Source organism: Clarias gariepinus, chromosome 20, assembly GCF_024256425.1.
Source record: "Clarias gariepinus isolate MV-2021 ecotype Netherlands chromosome 20, CGAR_prim_01v2, whole genome shotgun sequence".
In the NCBI taxonomy this organism is placed as follows: domain Eukaryota; kingdom Metazoa; phylum Chordata; class Actinopteri; order Siluriformes; family Clariidae; genus Clarias; species Clarias gariepinus.
Genome location: NC_071119.1, coordinates 19,008,556 through 19,025,567, shown reverse-complemented (window position 1 = coordinate 19,025,567; position 17,012 = coordinate 19,008,556).

The window sequence follows — 17,012 nt, the reverse complement described above, 5'->3', positions numbered from 1 at the left end:
TGGGGGATCTGGTGCTTGAACCCCAGTAAATCAGTGCCTTAACCCACTGACCTACCACTGCCCCACAGTGCTATTGTGAAACCAAATCTAGCAACCCAGGGGTGAGGACTACATCAAGGTGATTTTGATATCTGAATGAGGAGCCTGGAAAAAAATCTAAACATCTGTCTAATCAAACATCTGTTAGGGTTTTGAATATAAATAACTTTCCACTGTGTGCATATGCAGGTAAGTGATTGACATGAAATATAGCCCAAGGTTAATAAAAACTTTTTCAACTGTTTGTGGGTGTTTATGTTTTCATAATGGTCTATCCCTGTAAATACAGTATTTAAGTAAAAAAAACTTTTCTGATAATCTAAGCAGAAAAAAATGCTACTGTAAATCTTCACATACAGTAACAGACTGTCTGTAGGTGAATTTATACTGTTTACCATTTAGGAATGATTACTTTGCATTGTCTTGATGCCAAAAAGTGAAGGCGCCAATACGACTATGCATATCCTCCATGCCAAATGCTGATTGTTTTCACTTTTCCCCTCTCTCATTTTGATGGTACCTATGAGAGAACTCTGCAGCGTTGCGACTCCATGCTCGGCTGTCTCTAATCTCAGACAGAATTGTTATTGTAAGCAAAAAAAAACAAAAACCCAAACCCCATTACAGGTTTGGCTCCAACGTCCCTCCGGCTGCCTGGCATTGTTCGCCTTTTTAAAGACTCGAATGGGTCTTGACATCATTTAGCAGGCCCTGCCTAGCTGAACCCGTCTCATGGATTTCTCATGCAAATGCATTCACGAGGCAGATTTGCATAATAAATTGGACGGAATGTTAATCCATGCCAGTTTAATTTCGGTGCAAGAGAGCCAGACAAAGACAAAGGCGTCATATTAATTTGTGACGATCTATTTCGTAAGGAGCAACAAACAACAAACAGGGAGTGAAGTGCGATTGCCATCTTTGATCGGCTGCACGCTTTGACTCGGCTTAATCCACACAGCCAGGCAAATTAGAAACCTCAGACATTAAATACATGTAAATAGACCTTTTGATTCTACTGCAAGGGAACATTCTGCCATTATCAAGAAGATTAGCAGCTGCTGCATCGACAAAGAAAGGATTAGGAATTTTCCTTTATGCAGACTTCCCCTTTTTTTTTGTGGTGGGTTTTTTTTTGTATTTGCTGAAGATAACATCTGTTTTTATTTTCCCAGATAAAACATTTTCCTGACACAACTTTGTCCTTAATGAAATAGAGGTTACATGTCTCATTGAGGATTGACAAGATTTCCTGATTTTCCCATCTTTTATGTTGGAATATTCGTAGACACCAACCTGCAAAATACTTAAATAATAATAATAATAATAATAATAATAATGGCATTCCTTTCCAGAGCATTAGCGTAATAAGTCTTATTTTCGGCTTACTTGGAAATGAAATGATTGACAGGTTTATTCTGAAAGTGTGAGACTGCGGTGGCCTGCTGAGGAAAAGAACACATACCGTACTTTAGACAAGTCTAACTTGAAAAAAAATAATAAAAAGTTCATCATTATTCATTGACAGCTCTTTTTTCTGTTGTTTTAGTTATTATTTATGAAGACATGAAATATCTATTGTAGGGCAGGGGAAAAAAGGGCTACATAATGTGCAGTATTTAGCATAATGCCTTGAAACGCTGTTAAATGGGTCCGGTGTTAAAAGTGCAAAGCAGTAAAATGCTTTAGTGTCAACACAGTTCTGTGTACTGACAAAAGTGAGACATACTGTACAGTACACTCAGTACAGTCTTCACAATGCACAATGTGATCTCCAGTTTCTGTTATTTCATCAATCTTTTTAAATCATTTCTTTGCTTATAGGGGGCCAATAATTTGACCCCTTTGAAAGCTGTTTTTTTAGCCAGGCAGTGTATAAAGTGTATGAAGTAAAAAAAATAAATAAATAAATAAATAAAATAAACTGCATTGTGCTACAACATCAAATTATTCAGAAACTGTGGCATAAATAATCAGAAGAAAATGAGAAATACTATATATATTAATACATGTGCCAAAATATTGACTGTTAATGAAGATTAGGAATTTGCTTAGGAAAAAACAAATAACAAAGTAAATTCATTTATCTTTTATACCATTTATACTCAGCCTATCCGAGGAAACTTGAGCACAAGGTGCCGTAAAGGGTGCCAATCCATCACAGGGCACCCACACTTGGCAATTAGCTTAATCTGCAGGTCTTTGGACTGTGGGAGGAAAACATGCAAACTCCACAAGCGCAGACCCATAGTGGGAATCGAACCCCTGACCATGGAGGTGCAAGGCCACTGTGCTACCCACTACACCACCTTAAGCGCTGTTTTTTTTTTTTTTAGAACAACGGCAGAATTGCTAAGGAATATTTAATATTCACTTAAAACCGGTTACTCCGGTTTCCTCCCACTGCCCAAAAACATGCAGATCAGGCTAACTGGCGTTCTCAAATTACCGGTAGTGTGTTTGCGCCCCTGTGACCCTCAAGTGAGGGATTAGAATAACAAGGCTAGTAGATAAGTGTTAGCATTAGCTTAGAAGCCTTAGCATGGCTTAGCATAGCATAGCATAGCATAGCATGAATAACAAAACAACAACCCCAATGACCACAAAATCAAGAAATCATGACATTTCAAACTGCAAGACTAGAAGCAGAAAAGGGAACGCCTTTATATAGGGACACTAATACTAATACACTAATTAAAAACTTAATAGAAAACACTCGAAATGAATGAGAGCAAAAGATGTGAACAAAGAAACATATGTAAGTAAGAGTCCTTGACAACAAAAAAAGTCCATAAAACACAGGAGAACCATGGTAACAGGCCCTTAATACAGTATGTAATCAATCAAATAAATAGGAAAATAATGGAGAGTTGATGCAAATAATCCAACAACATCAAAAAAGTTAAGCAAGAAAGATTAGCATTTCCAGAAATTTAGTACAAAGTCTAAAAGAACAAACAAATGCGAGAGAAGAAAAGGAATGTGCTCACAGTCAGGAAGCACATCAACACCTTCTAAAAGGTTTGGATAATGGTCCCTCTATTGCGTCTGCAGCTTCACCATCCACTGAGGTAGGGAATTAAATTAGTGACAGTGTATTGAGCACCGGAGTAGGCTACACGCTTTGGATAATTATCTCTCCAGCAGACTCTGCTGCTTCCTCTAGTGATGGCTGGCACGCTATAAGATCACTAAGAATCAGTTAGACGGGCGCACGCTGACACTTCCTCCAGATGCTGTAGCCGAGTAAAAGTTACTGCACAATGCGGGCTATTGTGAAGGCCGTTTCGCTGTGGGAAGAATGCTGATTTCATTGTGAATTTGTTTTCTTATTTTTATGTGTACCTAAGTCAGTGTGTTCCTGTGATCATTCCTTAATGGCGTATAACGGTACCAAAATTCAGGTTTCAGACTAGCAAACCAGTCCTTAATTAAATCCTAATTGCACTTTATGACAATAAATGTTTCACGTTTGGACTACTCACGTCTCACGTCTCAGTCTGTGGCTGTGTGTAAAATGGCTTTTGTCATTTGGTGAAGTTAGTGATCAATCAATCAGCATTTATGATGATTCTGCTCATCCTATACAACAGTCCCAATATACAGTATGTAAGATCAACCTAATGCAAATGGAATTTATTGCCCAATCTGTTTTAACATCAATATAACGCCTCCATTACTGTTATGTTGGACTCCATTATGGAACTGGCTAACATATGCTTCCCATTATAGTAAAGCATCCCAACACATACGGGTCTATTACACTGTCGTATTTTATCTGCCACTTGACGTGCGGCTCAAAATATGCTGTCAGGCTAAACATACAACCCTATTAACTTCTGTAATGAAGCCTCAGACAGCCATCCTGACACAGATACATGGCTAAATCTCTCTCTGCAATCCTTTATCTGGAGATGTGTGCTATCGTTCCTGCGTTCCCTCTGAGACTACAGTAGCAGCCTGGCTCCCTGACTGTCAAGAGAAACATATAAACACTTTAACATCATTAGATTCCCAGGGTTGTTTTGAGATGATGACTGAAATCCAAACATTATGTTACTATTTATGCCGGTGAAATTATCTGCATTTTGAGAAAACATTAAATCAGATTTTCTAGGGTTCAAAGATGAAAAGCTTTAAAAATTTATAAGGGTCTATTGCCAGTGCATTGGTAGCTGTATAGCATCGTTTTGGCGTTTCCCAGAACAGGTTTAATAAAGCTTCTATCTATAAACACAACTTCTATCTAAATGTGTGCTGTATAGTCACTCATTCTCCTGAAACATGAGTGTTACTAGAACTCATTGCTATGTCCTAATTAGGCCTGTGGAACAGTGGTGGCTCAGAGAGCGGAAGCTCTGGGTGGCTGATCAGAAGGTCAGGGGTTCGAGCTCCGCCACCGCCACAGCTAATAGTGCATGGAGTTTGCATGATCTTCCCATGCTTGGTGAGTTTCCTCCAGGATCTCAGTTTCCACCCACAGTCCTAAGACATACAAGTTAGGCTAATTGGTTTTCCCAAATTGCCTGTAGTGTGTGAATGTTGACTGCAGGTCCAACCACAGTCAAAAAAGTGAGAATAAATATAATGGTAATTACCATTGGCCTCCACGGTCTCTAGTTGGACTGCAAAGGTTCCTAGATGGATGGTAAATTTCAATAAATTAAAATATCATCAAATAGTTTATTTATTTCAGTAATTCAACTGAAAAAGTGAAACTCATATATAGTATAGATTCATTACACACATATTTATATATTTCAAGTGTTATCTATTTCAGTTTTGATGATTATTACCTAAAATTCTGTATCTCAGATAATTTGAATATTAATTTAGACCAATTAAAAAAAAATAATAATAATAAAAAGATTTTGATCTTGGACACAAAGTGCGTCCAAGATTAAAGTTCTTTTTGGGCGTTCAAGTTTTTTTTTCGATACTTTATTATGAATAGTTTTAAAAAAATTGTGTTCATTATTTACTCCAGAATATTCTGCTTTCTTTTTGCCTTTAACACTGCCTATCATATAAACAGGATAATTAAAAATTTGGATTAAATGCATGTTAACATGAATAAATTTGGGTATTTTATGTATAAGGTTTTTTTGGATTAAATACATTCAGGGGCCATCTATATATATACTGTTGCCATCACAAACCTTCACATCTAAACCCTACCTAAATCCAAAAAACACATGAGCAACGCAGTATTAGGATAAAGATGTGCGTATAAGGTCAAGGCCTGAATTATAGTTAATTTGGGACATGCCTTGAGTTTTGCTTAACTGTAGTTACAGTATGTCTGAGTTCTGTTCGATATTAAATCCTCACTACATGCACTTTACTTTTAATTATGTTCCTGCAAGCAGGTGTGTGTAAGTGTGACCTTGGTACACTCTGTCTCGAGCTCTTACACAGAGGTTGATATATAATACTGCCAAAAGGGATGAAATATCAATTTTGCATCGCGTATATTTAATCACCATAAATTCTCTATCACTTTGCACTTACTTCGCTTCTGTTATTATTTCATTACTACTTTGTCTTTCTGCCCTCATCTCTCTACACACATCATTTCTTTCTCTCTCTCTCTCTCTCTCTCTCGTTAATCAGAAACAGGTTTCTACTATCATTTCTCTCACTGTCTTTCTCCCATTTGTCCCCATTACCAGAGCTCATCAGCTCACAAGCTGGAGGCCAGATCCATTACTACAACCCTTACAGCTCAATCTGCCTCCAACACTCTAAATTACAGCGTCCTAAACACCATGAGGCAGTGTAGCTTCATTAGAGGACTTCCTATTATGCATCCTATTCTCTTACCATAGTAAGATCTTAAGGTGTCCATATTTTAAGTAACATAAAAGTCTTTAGGCTATTGTTATGCTGTTGTTACTGTATATTTCTACTGTATTTTTCAGTACAAGTCCTTTTTTTACATGCTTTAATTATAATAATAATAATAATAATAATAATAATAATAATAATATTTTGAAACATCAAATTAGTATAATTTCTTAGTGGGGGAAAACTGGAAAAAAATGGAAATACAGAAATGTACCTCCAGTGTCCAGCTTTAATTTCCACCTTGGGGTCTGTGTGCACTGTGTTCTCCCTATGCTTAGTGGGTTTCCTCCAGGTACTCCGGTTTTCTCACACAGTCCAAAGACATGCAATTTAGGCAAATTGATGTTCCCAGTTTGCCAATAGTGTGTAAATGTAGGATTAAGAGGTATAGATGATGAATGGGAGTAGGGTTTCACAAAGTCATGAAAGTATTTGACCCCTCCATATTTCATATTTTGTACAATTTTAAATGGCTTCACATCCTTAAGGATTATAAGACAAGACAAGCTTAAGAAAATGTACAACACAGAGCCTAAAATCAAACTAAAAGTAATTAAACATCCTAAATCTAATAACCGGTTGTGCCATCCTTAGGAGCAAAAATAGCAACCACATGCTTCTGGATAACTAGAGGTCTTTCATATTACCGTTAATCACACTATTACACTACCACCACATTTGACTGTATAATAATAGCTACTGTATATGCCAGATGTAACGGCGCCAATATGTCTCATAATTTCACAATTTCCATAGAACATTATCCCAATCATGTTTATGGATCAACAAGATTTTTTTTTTTTTTTTTTTGTCTTTATATTTCTTTTGGTCAGCAGAAATCCAGATACCATTTTTGAAAGGTTACAAATGCTTACCTGAACTCTTTTAAAATCAGTCATGAGAAACACTTTTAGCAAGAAAACACTTTGATAATGTTCTCGCCTTTATATTATTTGATTTAACCTAAAATGACCTTAGCCTCTAACATCGGGCTAAATCCTAAATCCCTCCCCAACCTCTAACCAAGGGCATTACTTGGTGTGTAAGAGAATTGGATTGTACCCCATACATAGTGCACTAGCTTTTGAAAAAACATTATTTGAGATTCTACCCTGGAATCTGTAAAATAAGATATCTGATATTCTAAAGCAGAATAAGTGGAAATATAAAGAGAAATATATGAGATATCAAGCACAACAGACTTCCCTCTTTTGTGACAGTGTCAAATTTAAATTTAAACTTAATTTAAATATTTGAATATGTGAACCTATTTATGCTAGCTTAATAATTTCCTCCCAAAATATTAGCATGCCTAAAAATACTTTTGGAGATTTATATGCCAATAGACTTTTTTTTTTTTTTTACCTGACTTTTAGTTTTAAATGCTGGGCATTGACCTGCCATTTAATTTTCATTCTCTTCTCATAGGACAGCAAAAGCACTTTTAATAAATCAGGTTGACATTCGCCGCTTTTGCCATTTTGTGACAAACACAGCTAAGTTACTGCTCACTCAAGTTGCTAGCTGAGGAAATTGTGATAGCTAGTTTGCTAGCTTACTTATAAACAACATATTTTGTAAATGAATACAAATAATTATACAGTAACTTGATGTTTAATCATATAATATTCAAATTAAACCACTACTGTAGCCTTCAAGCAATTCTGACTGGTGCGGATACGTTTATGGTTAAAATGTCAGCCACCTTTGTTAACAGTTTGTTGATTTGTTGTTAGCTAGAAGGTTCCACCCCTTTGACAGGTTTACCAATCTTCCTAGGGAAAAGCTGTGTGTCCAGAGGCAGAACAAGAAGAAGGAAACTTTGAGATGTGTAAAACCCATCCATCTTTGTTATTGATTGGTACAAATTTAAACTGCTTGTACAAGGCATTTTAGCGAAAAGCTTCTGTCTACGCTAACCAAGTGTGAATGTAAAGCTTGTGCAAAAAAAAAAAAAAAAAAAACCACTGAAAAATTACGTTTCATGAAGATGTGGTTGGAAAGCGTAAGGGACAGCAGGACAATGGCAGAACATCACTTGTCTAATGAGTATTAGTGTGCTCTTGGCGTACCTCCCAGATCCTGCAAATGAAAAAGTAGCAGCAGGGAGTGATAATGACAAAAGTGGCAAAAGTGTGATTTGAGTACAAATATTCATGAGCAAACAAATAATTTGCCAAAAACAGCCCCAACTGTCAAGACTAGCACATTTAATAGTGTATTCAAAAACAATTCTGTACACTTCTCTGCCTTCCAGCATGTGCGTGCCACTGAAAATTAGCTTTCATGTGTACTGGAATACCAATTCTTCCGTTCTGAAATGAGTGTTAAGGCTTGTGTGGCAGTAATAATATTGTTTCTCTATATCACTCACTAGAAACAAGATTCATTGCATGGGGCACTATTACTTACTGGTAAATGATTTTAAAGTAGCACATGTTGGCATTCTGAGTGCATACATGTACATCAACAAAGAATCATATATTTATTAGATGTAAAATTTGTCTATAATCTGGAACTATTTAAAAAAAAGGCTAAGAATTAGATGAGGCGAAAAAGACAATGGTTTAACATGAAAAATGACTATAAAAATACATATTCATTTCATTGGTGAATATGGCTACCAAGCGCATCACAATAAAAAGCTCTCTGAGAGAAAGAGTAGGATTTTTTTTTTTTTCTGAGATTACAGGATTTTCACAAATACCAATTTTGTTTATAAATACATCTACAAACTATTTAGAAATGAATGAGTTTGAAAATAGAACAGGCTAAACACCATTCTTAGACGTTTGCTCATTTTGGCAAATTACTATACACAAATGGCTGTCTATAAGAAAGTGATTATTTTGAAAGCCATATAACCGTATTTTATAGGCTTTAAACTTCCATGTTTAAGCAAAGCGTGACATCCCATAGCAAAATTTTGCTTGCTTTTTCTTGTCTCATGAGACTTAACTGAGCTGTCCTATTACAAGCTCAACTTTTCTATTTCTCCTAAACTCCACTTAGGAGAAGAGAGATAACTGTGACACAAAGCGAGACATACTTTTGAGAAACATTTGAGAAATTTGAAATGTACATAAACAGAACTGCATTTAAGGGAGAAGACAATAAGCCATATATAAGATCATGATGAGATTAAAATCAGATATGAATGAGATGCTTGAAACAAATTAGAAATATCATAGTTTTATTGAACATATCAAAGATCCTCTGTTAACAGCATACAGTGAAATAAATGTACAATTCACACAATATAACAGACACAAGCAAAATCTGGCAAATCAAGACACTAAATGACACTAAGACACTAAATTTAAAAACTAAATTTAAAAAATGATATAAAATGTCATAAAACCTGATAAAGATATTAAGTGTCACACTGTTCAACCCAAAGTAACAGTGCTAACCACTAAGACGATATATAGAAATATACTAGAAACAAATATAAACCCACTATATAGTATATGAGAGTGATTTTGAGCTTCTGGAACCAGGAAATAAAAAAAAATAATAAAGGACTTCTTACTAATATTGATTGTTATATAGCAATTTCACTGCATAAAATATTATCATATTTAAAAATATTAAGAATATCAATAAAATATTAAATTAAACTTTTGTCCCAATACCTTTGGCCACCACTGTATTCTGTAAAAAAATTTTAAGCAAATAATGTAGGTAACTAACCTTAAATGGCTCGTTTATTTAAAATAAATGCATTAATGTCCTTCATGTTTTGTCATGAGAGTAATGAGAGCAAGTACTTGTATCTTTAAATTCACTAGAGCTCTTAATGCCTCTTATGTTCTATATAATGCATGGACATCTAATAAAGTCTAGATAGAGTTTAGTGACATTAAAACTTATATAAAATGTGTCTGTTAGCATATAAAACAGATATTAATGGCAATTTACTTAGTGCAACATTTACAAAGTGCTTGTCCCCATCTGCCAATGTTAGGCTCAAATGGCTAATATATACATGCAGATGTCTTTAAATGGTGCACTTATGAACCTCTGTAATGGAGTAACGAAGGCTTAGATCTCTCTAAAATGGGCCATGAATCCCTTCCATTCGATTTCGATTTTACTGCACTGTGCCATTAGCTGATTATAGGTTCAGTAAATGCAGTGTGAAATGGTGGCATTACTCATTCTTGACATAGTTGGGCTTGGACTTAATATTCAGTCAAAAAAAAAAGGTTTATGCGCATATTTACACAGCAGACAGTCATCTAATCATTTTGTTTTCTACTTTCATGGAAAATTAATGAAATTCCAAGTCAAATTCCTGTAAAACAAACAAAATATTTTTAAAATCATGCCAATGTTATGACCTGGACCGACATTTGTTCAATAAGACGTCAGCATTCAATTCCAAGCTACAAACCACAGTGCATAAGTAACATGGGAGGGAAACAATGACAGATGAAACTTGTTCTGCTCTATTTTACTGTGCAGAGGCAGTCATTTGGCAAGTGTGAGTGCCATTGAAAAAAAAATTCCTGAAAGAAACCACATGGTCAAGTGCATATTATATGTTTCATGTACAACTTCTGAGAGAAAACAAAAAAGGTGCCACTTTATTTCCAGTCAAAAAGCTCTAGGAATTTAATCTACTAGATGTTTCTTAAAGAAAATTTTCACCTTTTTATTCACAAACATCTAGTCGGCATGGGTGAAAAGGGTAAATGATGTATGTAAACCTGAAAACATTTCAGAAATGGGTGAAATATTCTTCACTATACTTACATTATATAAAATGTTCAGCCATAACATTAAAACCACCTGCGTTATATTGTGTAGGACTCCTTGCCAACAAACCTGCTCTGGTCTACAGTATATAACCAAGAAGTTAGCAGCAGATCCTTTACATTCTGTAACTTGTGATCAGATTTGTTTATCCAGCACATCCCACAGACTAAGATGTGTGGAATCTGTGTTCCTCAAACCACTCCTTCACAATGTTTGCCTTGCTCAGAACATCACACGGCCTCTCTCATCTTGACCACCTCAGGTACTGTAGATGATGCACATGCACCCAGCCTTTTACATGACACAAAAAATGTGATTCATCAGACCAGGCCAGCTTCTTCCACTGCTCCTTGGTCCAGTTCTGATGCTCACATGCCCACTGTGGGCACCTTTGGCGGTAGACAGGTGGTGGCATGGGCACTCTGCCTGGTCTGTGGCGATGCAGCAAGCTGTATGTTGTGATAGCCAGCCTTAAGTTTTTCAGCAATTTGTGCTACAGTATCTCTTCTTGTGGAATCACACCAGACATAGTAGTACTGTGACCCACTGTGATCCTTACAGTTGATTTTACTTACAGTAATATCATGAGCCATAAAATTCAAACCATTAGCAATAAAACCACCTAGGTTTTTGGTTCCCCTTTTGCCACTGGGATGGCTCTGGTCCCTTGCAACATGAATTTACAAGGTGTGCTGTGGGATAAGTTGTCAGCAGATGCTTTGCATTCTATGGATTGATGTTTGGGACCTCTGTGCATGGAGGGCAGGTCAGCAATTCAATTCAATTCAATTTTATTTATATAGCGCTTTTAACAATGGTCATTGTCTCAAAGCAGCTTCACAAAAATGAAAGAATTTTTTAAAAAAGGAAATATTTGGAAGTATGTATGTGTGAGAAAAATGTGTCTAGATAACAATGAGATGAATGAATGATAAATGAAATGTCTCTGATGAGCAAGCCAAGGGTGACGGCGACGATGGCAAGGAAAAACTCCCTGAGATGGCAGTGGGAAGAAACCTTGAGAGGAACCAGACTCAATCAGGGAACCCATCCTCATTTGGGTGAAACAGATAGAAATGATATGCCATCATGTATGTTGTGCAGGTCAAAGTTAAATATAACAGAAGTTATTTAAATTAACATGAAGTCCAGTTCAGCACATGGAGTCAGTGGTGCAGAGGGCAGATGGGGTCTGGATCACTGGGAGCACAGGAGCAGGATGTGTAGCTTGAGCCATCATAAAGCTGAATCCAGCTGGAGCTAGTCCTTCTCTGGATGCCTTATGAACCTCGCAGGGTTGGCCTTTGTCTACTGAAGCTGGCACAATCTCCAGATGCCTCGAGATGGGTAGAAAAATACAGAACAGATGAAGAAAATTAGCGTAGTTGCCATTCAGGATAGATGTACTGGAGTATGAGGTTATGGGATGAGTTACGCGTATGCCAGATTAAAAAGATGCGTCTTGAGTCTACTTTTGAACTGGGAAACAGAGTCTGCTCCCCGAACACTGTCTGGAAGGCTGTTCCAAAGCTTTGGAGCTAAATATGAAAATGCCCTGCCCCCTTTTGTAGATTTTGAAATTTTGAGAATGACCAGAAGTCCGGAGTTTTGTGATCTTAGCAATCTTTGCCTGCTGAGCCCTGTGCTTGGTGGGCTGTGGTGCACTGGGTCTTCTGGTGCTTTTCTATTGTGGGCAGCATTAACATTTTTAGTGAGTTGTGCAGCATTGGCTTTTTAGTGAGATCAGACTGTATGGGCAGGCCTTTACCAGGTTGCTGGTGTATACAGTAGTTGGTAATGAATGCTGTTCACTTCACCTGGCAGTGGTGTTGATGTTATGGTTATAATGATCGTTCTATGTAACAGGTGAGCCCAGTAACATATAAATAAAAAAAGCTGTAAATATATACTGTGAATATGGGCTTTACTTGAAAAGACAAATGTTGTACAGAAAAAGGAATGACTTTCAGTTTCCAAATAGGAAACTTTATTGTATGTTGTATTAATGTACACCAACATGTATGCTTTTAAAATGTGCCCTACACATTGAATAAGGGTTCAGTCATGACTCACCCTTGTTATGAGCAGGTTTCTTCTGTGAGCTACAATCAGGGCCTTCAAAATAATCCAAGCCTCTTAGAGAGTGATGTCACCAGACAGGAAAAAAGCCGAATAAAAAAGGCAGATGAATACGTTATGAGTGTTTGTCTGGAAGCGACAGGCATTATGATGAATTAAATCCATTGCCGGGCATGTCAGTGTTCATGCACAAAGCAGATAAAAAAAAATCCAGCCTGCGTGTACGTAAGATGAAATACAGAAAAAAGGGTTGGAGACACAATCATTCTCTGAGCGATTTGAAGCCCTTTTCTGTGCATCCTTTATTTTATTCCTTTTGTTAGAAAAGGCTACTGGGGCTCAAGGATCAAGTCTTGAAATAAAATCTCTGACGAGGTGACTGAGTGAGTGCGATTGGAGGTGGTGCCTCTTTTTCAGCCCGTAAATGAGTTTTCTGGCCAGCACAATGCAGGATGTGTGCAGGCTCCGCGAGCTTATCAGTGGTTCCGTCTTCGCTACGGAATAGGTTTGGAGACTGGCAAAGGGCTTCCCTGGGCTCGTCTCTCTCAGGGATGAAGAACTACCCGAACGGGCCTGTCTATGGAAAAAATCACTCCCTTTCATTGACCGAGTAACAAATTAGAAAAGATCACACACTCTGTTGGAGGTAGCTTCACTTTCATTAAAATATTGTTTTCACATCAAACCAAACTTACCTGTTAAACTCCTTACTGACATGAATCCTAAGGAGAAATATGGACGACAGCCAGATTGACCTTCTGCCAAACCGGAATGACTATCAGACTTTTGTAGGTATGCATAATATAGAACCACATACCAAGTAGCCCAAGGACCTATTATGACTGAGAACATGTGGTAAATATGGGTGGGCAATATGGAATTAACAAGACTATTTGTTCTAAGCACAGAATGAACAACATTTGAAAAAAACAATGGAGAAAAACAAGGAGGTTTTTGAGAGTACAACTCGCACAAGTTGTGCATCGTGCATCACGACGCCTGCCCTCCATGGTCCTGCCCATTTCTGGATGAAGAAAGGGAATACTGATGCCAGTGGCAAAAACCCATTTTCAAAACCATTTACTGTACAGAAGAACTTCCAGCAAAAAAACACATCTGATAATGTCTGGTAAACAACACTAAGTAATTGCTTCTAAATCATTAAAAATTGCCTCTGAACTATCCACGTAGGGTTTTACAGCTAACACAAGATAAAAACACTAACTAGTTTCTAACTAGTTTCTGAATCCCAAATCCCTCTCTAATCCCTGATCAAGCGCACTACTTGATGTGTGGAACAAGGGAACCTACACCCTACATAGCGCACTGAATTTTCATTTTACTCTATTTGTAAAAACCATGAAAAAGTTAGGTAGCTATTAATAAAGTTTGAACTGTTAATATTGGTTAATGTAAGCGTAAAGCACGGCATATTCCATAGCATCATCTCATTTGCAAAAAGAGAAGCACGGAATGAGCTTAGACTGACACTAGCTATAAGCCACCAAATCCAGAAGGAATTACATACTTGTAGTATTCTGCAGTTATATACTTTATAATAAGAAATCAAACGTCTGCCAATTAATGTTCTTATTACCTTCTTCATCCATTTTCACAAGGTTGTTTTTATTTTAGGTCCACCACAATATATGCATATGAAAATAATCAGCTGAACAAAAGCCAAAAATCGCATAATCCGGCAGGTAATCTACCATGGTTGTAACAGTGGGAATAAATACAGTGGTCACCATTGACCTTGGACTACAGAGGTTCCTAGATAGATGGATGAATGGATGGATGGATGGATGGATGGAAGGTAATCAAGGAATCATCAGGAAATCTTGATGTTAATTTTTGGCCTCAGAAATACACCTTGAACAAAACTATCAATAAAAATGCATTGTTAACTATAGTAATGTAGTTACTTCCACAGATTGTTTATAATGCCATTGAGGAAAGGAGTCTCCACTGTCAGAGGTTTTGCAAGAATACATCCTACACCATAGTGGACTCTTCAGTTGTCAGTCTGCTCCCGTTGGGGTCGCCACAGAGGACAATTCGATCCACACAACAACATGGCACAGGTTTTACGCAAGATGGCCTTCCCGACGCAACGCTCTCATTTTTCTCCAGGCATGAGACCGCACTGCATCTAGTGGCTGATGTTTTCGGACATTGGTTGAGAATCGAACCTGGGCCTTCCGCATGGCAGACAAGAGACCTACAGTACCACTGAGCCACCAATGCCCATAGTGGACTCTTATTTAATCATTTATGGAATACTGAAGAGAGGCTGCTGAGGGAATGGGTGTTGATAGCTGCTATAATGCAATTTGTTTTGTAACTCCGAAAGATTAAACAAGTGATAATAAATAAATGTTATTATACAGTATAAAACAGTTCGGGACCTGCTATAATAGAAAAGTGATTCACTTTCAGGGTGGTCACTACATCACATCACTACAGTATATTGTTTGTTATTGCTTATGTAACTCTTTTGTAGATTTTTTCGCTTGCTATGATTTTTTTAGTAATGCTTTTTGAAAATGTTTTATGAAAATAAAATTAAACGCTATTATTGTTTGTTAATGTTTATTATTTTTACTATTGCCTATACTGTAGAGATTTGATGGGGTCTGCATTTGCCCCCAGTCCGAAGACCTGCAGTCTAAGCGTTTCCAAACTGCCTGTAGTTTGTGAATAGGTGTGCGAGTGTGCATGAGTATGTTCCCTGCAGTGGATCGGCACCCCATTCAGAGTGTATCCAGCCTTGTTCCCTAAGAATACCCTCCAGGTCTCTGTGAACCCATGCAGAATAAGTGCTATACTGTAGATAATGAATGAATGGATGCATAATATAATTATGTAATACTGTAAGCAATTAAATGGATCATTGTTGCATCTGTTTTATATTGTAATTGAACAGATCGTTCGAACTATTAGACACAGATGATGAGCAACTAAAAATAAAAAAAGGATGTTAAAAAAAGTGATTTTTTTTCGTTATTCATGCAGCCATGTTTTAAATGACTAACTCTGATAAGAATCAATCTGATTGTATAATGAATAAAAAAAATCTATTATAATCACCTTGAAGGGCCCATAACTCATCTCCCTCTCTCTCTTTCTCTCTCTCTCTTTCTGTGTTTGACTGTGTGTGTCTGGAGCAGGGTGGTAAATAGATAACTGAGGCTGCACTGAAAGATCCCTCTCTCAGGAGATATAATCTGCAGACCTGCCACTCAAACCACGAGCCTCAGCACAATCGCTCTCGCTCCCCCCACCTACCGTCCCTCCTCCCTCCACAGCTCTGTAGGAATATTAAATATGTGCAGCATTTCTGGCTGCCAGGACACGGCATTGATTAAGTGTCAGTCCTGTGCGCTACTGATAGAGTGTCATTTTCTGCCAACAGCTGCTTATTCTCTCTCTATTTCTCTTCGGTCAAAGGATGAAAAAAGAGCCCTAAAGACTAAGGTTAGGTAAAGCGCATGGAGAAGTCTCAGAAACATATCTCTATATTACAGAAATGACACTGGGTTGACCTAAATGGCAATTTTTTTAAATAAAATATTTTGTCTTTGAGAACTGCTTTGACTAATATTAAATTATTCCTTGTGGATTAAATACAATATAACAACATCATTATATATACACATACTGTAAGTCCCGTACATACGAACATTCGAGTTACAAACTTTTGAGGATACAAACATGAGTTCGTTAGATCACATGTCCGGCGTACTTTGTCAAATGCATGCAACGTGCATCTCAGGATGTCCGGAAGCAAGCGTAAAAACAGCTGTGAAAATAATTGAGAGAATGGAGCGAGGTAAAAAGATGGCAGACATTTCTCGTTCTTAACGTAACATGAATTGTTCAACCATTTTTCAGCACAATTCTTAAGAATATGGACAAGATCATGGAACATGCCAGTTTTATACTGTGTATAGCCAATTGTGTTAGCATCTACTTAGAGAATGCTTGTTTGACTTACAAACAAACTGGACTTACGAACGAATTCTCGGGACAGAATTAATTCATATGTGGGGGATTCATTGATTCATGCACATTCACATTCCATACGGACTTAAATAATTCTTTTAACTGTGTAAAGCTGCTTTGCAACAATGACAATTGTTAAAAGTGCTATACAAATTGAATTGAATTATATGCTTATATGCTGTGGTATCAAATCCTTTAAGTCCTACGCTGCGAGGGTAGATCCATTATTTGTCCAGAACATCCCTTGAATGCTTTATCAAATTGAGATCTGGGGAATTTTG